This window comes from Symsagittifera roscoffensis, chromosome 10 (assembly GCF_963678635.1).
Source record: "Symsagittifera roscoffensis chromosome 10, txSymRosc1.1, whole genome shotgun sequence".
NCBI lineage: Eukaryota > Metazoa > Xenacoelomorpha > Acoela > Convolutidae > Symsagittifera > Symsagittifera roscoffensis.
This window is the reverse complement of record NC_087071.1, coordinates 6,836,914-6,843,959: the sequence shown is the minus strand read 5'-3', so window position 1 is coordinate 6,843,959 and position 7,046 is coordinate 6,836,914. Positions and strand designations below refer to the sequence as shown.

At 31.7% G+C, this 7,046-nt stretch overlaps 1 protein-coding gene across 3 annotated transcripts in view; it reads left to right on the top strand.

Moving 5' to 3' along the window:
- LOC134855355 (uncharacterized) overlaps positions 1-7,046 on the top strand; it is a 65,662-nt gene that overhangs the window by 24,781 nt on the left and 33,835 nt on the right. The window lies entirely within an intron of this gene.

Sequence of the window (7,046 nt, the reverse complement as noted above, 5' to 3'; positions counted from 1 at the left end):
CATTAGTTAGGCATAGGATTTCATCAATTTTTATAGGGTTCATTATTTATTAAAAAGATCACCAACTTTTCATAGGATTGTTAACTAAACCTTGGCACTATGAATTGTACACAGGGATTATTAGTTCTACATAGGAATCTTTAGCTATACATAGGAATCAATAGTTATAGATAGGGTTCATTAGTTAGACACAAGGATCATCAGTTATATGTAGGTGTAATTAGTTAGATATAGGTAATCATCAATTTTATAGGGGTCATTTTTTTGTATAAATATTACCAAGTTTTCATTGGATCGTTAGTTAGACATTGGCAAGTATGATTTATACACAACTATCATTGGTTCTGCTTAGGGATGTTGTTATACATAGGAATCAATGGTTATAGATAGGTTTCATTAGTTATAGTTAAGGATCATTAGTTAGATATAGGGATCATCAAATTTTATGGGGGTCATTTTTTATCTATATAAAGATCACCAATTTTTCAAAGGATTGTTAATTAGACATTGGCAGTATGATTTATACAAAAGCAAGATTAGTTCTACAAAGGGATCTTTAATTAAACATAGGAGTCAATAGTTATGGATAAGGTTCTTGGTTCTTTTGTTAAACACAAGGATCATTAGTTATGCAAAATGATCATTAGTTAAGCAAAGGGATCATGAATTAAGCAAAAGGATCATAAGTTATAGTAGGGATAATTAGTTAAATACAGGTTATCATCGATTTTTATGTATAAAGAACACCAAGTTTTCATTGGATCGTTAGTTAGACATTGGCACTATGATTTTAACACAGGGATCGATATTTCTACATAAGCGATATATACAGAGGGATCATTAATTTTGGATAGAGTTCACAAGTTAGACAAAAGGATCATTAGTTAAACATCAGGATCATTAGTTAAACATAAGGATCATAAGGTATATGTAAAACTATTAATTAGAAATAGAGTATCACCAATTTTCATAGGGGGGCATTATGTATATATATAAAGACAGGATTTTACATAAGATCTTTGGTCAAACATTGGCACGATGAATTATACACAGGGCTCATTTTTTCTACATAGGGTTCAAAAGTTAGACACAAGTATCATTGAATATACATAGGATTCATTAGTTGTAGATAGGGACCACTTGTAGACATAAAGATACCTAGTTCTACATAGGAATCATTAGTTGTATTTTTGATTACCAATTTTTCATAAGATTATTAGTTAGACATAAGCATTATGAATCATACACAGGGATTCTTAGTTATACATAGGAATTATTTTTATAAATAGTTTTCAATAGTTAAATGCAAGGATCATTAGTTAGAAACAGTGTATCATCATATTTTATAGGGTTCATCATTTATACTTAGAGATTACCATTGTTTCAAAGAATCTTTATTTAGACATTGGCTCACCAGTTCTAATTAAAATTCATTAATTTTACATAAGAAATCTTAGTTATACATACTATTCAATGGCAAGACATGAGGACAACTAAATCTAATTAAGGATCATTAGTTTGACATTGTGTTTGTTTTATGTAAAGATCATTATTTATGTATAGGGATCAAAAACTAGATATACGGATCCTAGTTATCGATATACATCTTCAATTTACATTAGGGTCCTTATCTATATTGAAGAATCATCAGTTCACATAGAAACAATAGTTAGACATCGGTATCGTGAATTATACACAGGGATTTTCTGTTCCAGATAGGGATCCTTAGTTAGAAATTAGGATCATCAGTTCTATAAAGGGAACGGATCTTTACGTATACAGATGATCATACGTTTCATATACGTATTATTAGTAATTCGTTGGTTAGACCTAAGGATTCTCTATTATGCATATGGATCATTAGTTAGACAAAGTGATTTAAAAACTATACATAAGCATCAATATTTAGACATAGATATCTTTTATGATGTATATGGATCAATAATTAGAGATACTGATCATTAACTAGACAAAAGGATATCTTTTTGTGCATAGGGATCATTTATTAGACATAGAGATCATTAAGTATACATAGGGATAATTACTTAGGCATAGGGATCATGAAGTCTACATGGGATTATTAGTTTGACATGAAGATCTTTAATAAGATATAAGGATCTTATTTACCGGCAGAAATTGATCATTTTTGTAGCTGCATTAGTTATATATAAAGATGAACAATTAGCTAGACATCGGCATCAGGAATCATACGCATGGATCTTTGGTAATATTTATATTTATCGGGATAATTAGTTAGACATAGCGATCATCAAATATACTTAATCCTTAATTTCACAGATGGATCGTTAGTCATACAATGTAATTGTTTTCTACTTATCACAATCATTGTTTATACAAAGGATCATTTGTTATACATAGGATCATAAGTTGGGCATCAGCATCAATTTTTCTATTTACAGACTTCTAGTTGTATATAGATCATTAGTTATACATAAGGATCGTTATTTAGACACTGGGAATATTCGTTTCACATAGAGAGCATTAGTTATAGGTAGAACTCACTAAATCTAAACAAGGTCAGTGCTCATAAATAGGTATCTTACAGACCATAAGTTTTACATGGGGCTCATTATTTAGACATGATGATCATTTTTTCTAGTAGAGGATATTTTTTTCTATAAAAGTATCGTGATTTATACCTAGTGATAATTAGTTAGACATAGGGATAGTTTTGTTATGACTAGGATGTTGAGTTTTGTTATGTAATTTTAGATCTACATAGGGACAACTACTTCGACATAAAGATCATTAGTTCTACATTTGGATCATTAATTCTACTTGAGGACCATTAGTTCTTCGTAAGGATCATTAGTTCTCTATAGTAGTCATTAGTTCTACATAGAGATCGTTAGTTCTACATAGGGATCATTAGTTCTGAAAGGAATATTTTTTTTCTAAATAAGGACCATTAGTTATAAATAAAGATGATTAGTTAGACGTAAGGAGTATTAGTTTTACAAAGGGATCATTAGTTTTAGCTAGGGATCATTAGTTATACATCGGGATCATTAGTTCTATATAGGGATCATTAGTTCCACATATTGATCATGGTTTTTAAATATGGGATGGGTATTTATCTATAGGGATCATAAACTAGATATAAGGATAGATGGTGCTTAACAAGGTCATAAATTAGTTAGACATAGGGACAGTTAATTCTATTCTACAAAGGGGTCTTTAGTTTTGTTATGCAATTTTAGTTCTACACAGGGACAACTATTTCTACGTAGGGATCATTAGTTCTACACTGGGATCATTATTTCTACTTAGGGATCAATATTTCTAAATAGGGACCATTGGTTCTTCATAAAGATCATTAGTTCTTTATAGGGATCATTAGTTATTCATAGGACCATTACTTAGTCATAAGGGTCATTAGTTTTACATAGGGATCCTTAGTTCTACATAGGGATAATTAGTTCTACATCGAGATCATTAGTTCTTTATAGGGATCATTAGTTATTCATAGGACCGTTACTTAGTCATAAGAGTCATTAGTTCCACATACGGATCCTTACTTATACATAGGGATCATTAGTTCTAAATTGGGAACATTATTTTTTCATAGATATATTAGTTAGACATAAGGATGTTGGTCTTATATAGCGATCACTAGTTTTAGCTAGGCAACATTTGTTCTAAATAAGGATCATTAGTTATATATAGGGATCAATAGTTAAACATAAGGATCATTAGTTTTACATAGGGATCTTTAGTTATAGCTAGGGATCAATGTTTATCTATAGGGATGATTATTTAGAAATAAAGATCAATAGTTCTGAATAAGTTCATGAGTTGTATAAAGGGATCCTGAGTTATACATACGGATCTTTAGTTAGACATAAGGATCAATAGCTCTACATAAGGATGATTAAATCTACACCGGCATCTTTAGTTCTACATAGGGATAATTAGTGTTACATAGGGATCACTAGTTAGACATGAGGGTTATTAGTTTTGAATAGGGATCAGTAGTTCATCGTTGAGATAATTATTTCTTCATAGGGATCGTTAGTTCTAAATCGGGATCACTAGTTCTACATAGGGATCATTAGTTCTAAATAGGGATCAACAGTTCTGCATAGGGATCCTTAATTTTACATATCAATCAATGTTCCTCTACAGGGTTCATTAATTAACATAGAGATTATTAGTTCCAAAAAGGGATCGTTAGTTCTAAATAGGTATCATTAGTTATACATAGGAATCATTTATTTTACAAAGTGATCTTCCTTCTATATAGAGATTATCAGTTCCAAATAAGGATTATTAACTATACATAGAGATAATTAGTTAGACATAAACATCAATAGTTTTACATAGTGATCAGTAATTATACATATTGATGATTAGTTATCTATATGGATATAGGGATCTTGATAAAGACATAAGGATCTTAATTCTATATAAGTTCATTGCTTATATTTAGGGATCCTTAGTTATACATAGGGATCATTAGTTAGACATAAGGATCATTAGTTCTAAATAAGGACAATAAGTTGATTACAAGGATCGTTTGTTATAGTAAGGATAGATGTGCGAAACAACTGGAAAATTTTTCATAGCTGTAATTTGAACAATACGAACTTTTTACGAACAATTCAGTCTACTGAATTATCTACGTTTTCATAGCTTGAATAACTTGTACATAAAATTTGAAACTTTTGCGAGTCGATTCGGTGTGTGAAATATCTCGAAGTTTTTCAATGGTTCTTGGATTGAGTAGCTTGATTAGAAAAACTTAAGACTTTCTTACGAACCGACTCTGTCTATGAAAAAACGTGACATATTTCATAGCTTGCTTAGAAAAAAAAAACTTTTTCGTAAACCGATTTGAATTGTTTCATAGCCTAAAAAACTTGTTTAGAAGAAACATGAGTTTTTCGTGACCCGAATCGCTCCATGAGATAACGTGAACTATTTTATGAAAAAGTTGCTGAGAAAAAGTTAAAACCGATTTGGTCTTTGAATCAAATTGAAGCATTTCAAAATTTGAATGGCTTGTTTATAAAAACTTTAAAATTTCCCAAATTGATTCGATTTACCAGATAATTTCATTTATTTCATAGCTCAAAAAACTTGCTTAACAAAACTCAACTTTTTTACGAAGCGATTCGGTGGATGAAATAATTTGAAACATTTCAAAGTTTCTTGAATGGAATAGTTTGCTTAAAAAGAGTTTTTATGAACAATTTGGTCTATGAAATCTCTTGAAATTTTTCAAGTATCGTAGCTTGCTTAGAACTTTTCAAACTTTTGCCAACCGATTCGCTCTATGAAATAACTTAAATTATTTCATGGCTGGAATAGCTTGCTTAGAATAACTTATAATTTTCGCAAATCGACTCGGTCTATAAAATATTTTGATTTTTTAATAGTTTCTGTAGTTTGCCGAAGAAAAACCTATTTTTTGTGAGCCGAATTGAATCAAAGTTATATAGCTTGAAAAGAAAAGTTTGAATATTTCGAGATCCAATTCGCTCTATGAATTGAACGGAAGTTTTTCGAAGTTTTGTGGATTGTATAGCTTGCTTTGCTGAGAAAAACCATTTTTTCTCGAATTGATTTGCTCTGTGAAAATACTTGGAATAATTCATTGCTTGAATATTTTCTCAGAAAACTTCAAATTTTGCTAATAGATTCGGCCTACGAAATCATTTTAAGTATTTCAAAGTTTCGTCGCTTGAATACCTTGCCTTGGCAATTTTTTAGCCAATTTAGAAAATGGTGTAACTTAAAATTGTTCGAAAGTTCATTGCTGGGTCTGCATGATCAAAAAATCAACTATTTTTGCGCAAGCAGATTGCCTTGATCAACGTCTGACAATTAAAAAAATCATCTTTGCTAGTTTTTGCCAAAACTTAAAAGTTTGATGCTTTCAGTATTTCATTTGTGTAAGAAAAACCTTGCAAAATTCAGGTCGTTTCCGATGCATTAAAAATGCATGACGATCAAATCTTTGGTGACTCTAGTTTTGAGTGAACAATGATTTTTGTCGCTTGCGTTCGGTCGGAAACACATCCCGCATATAAAAAAAAGAAAAAAAATGATTATAATGAATTTTTGCTGTCTAAAACATTGTCAATATGATCGATTCCCATGTTAGGCTTAGAAAACAAAATTGGACAAAAAAGTTGATTTGAATCAATTTTTTCTGGCAAAAGCATTATGCATTATAATTCATTTGAAATCCATTGTAATGGTTTATAAAACAAGTACAAAACCATATTAAAATGGATTTTTTTCCACTTTGTTTTTGTTTCGTGTCGTGCAAAATTTTGCAACAATTTCTGCATTTAACCAATGAGTAATGCAAAAATCTTTGCAAAGGGAGTGTACATTTGGCTCTTTGCTTCCTTACAACCCCCATTCTATCGTTTGCCTCTTTGCTCCCCCCACACTTGAACCCCCCCCCCCCCCACCTGGCCTGCTGGGACCCCCCACGCTGAACCACTCCGCCCTATCTGAGTCACCCGGCCCCACATCTGAACCAACAACCCCCCATCCACTTGAATCCCCCTCCACCCTCTGGTCCGGTTGATGTATGGTGAATGTGGGTGTGTGTGGTGTGCGGGGGGGGGGGGTGGGTTGCGGAAGGGATTCATTTGGTTGAAGGGGGGGGGGGCAGGGTTGGCATTGTTTCAGTTGGTGGATTGCGGGTGTAAGGGTACAAAGGGGCAAAATGGCAAACATTGGAGGGAATTCCAGTGGGCAATTGTTGAAAGGAACAAATTTCAGCTATTAGTAACATGAAAAAAGAAACAAAATTATCAAACTTTTCAAAAAATCAAAAATCACCAACCTTAATTTAAAACGTAGAAAAGATTTTATGTGCATTGGAATTCACATCTGAACAAAGTGAGAAAAACCGATTATAGTTGAGTGTCCACAAGAGTAAAAAAAATCGATTATAATGGATTAAGAACGAATTTTGTTTCCTCGAAAAATAGTAACATTATAATTCATTTTTAATTGATTGTAATCAATTTTTTCCCTTTTTTGGACACTGGCAGTGAAACTCAATT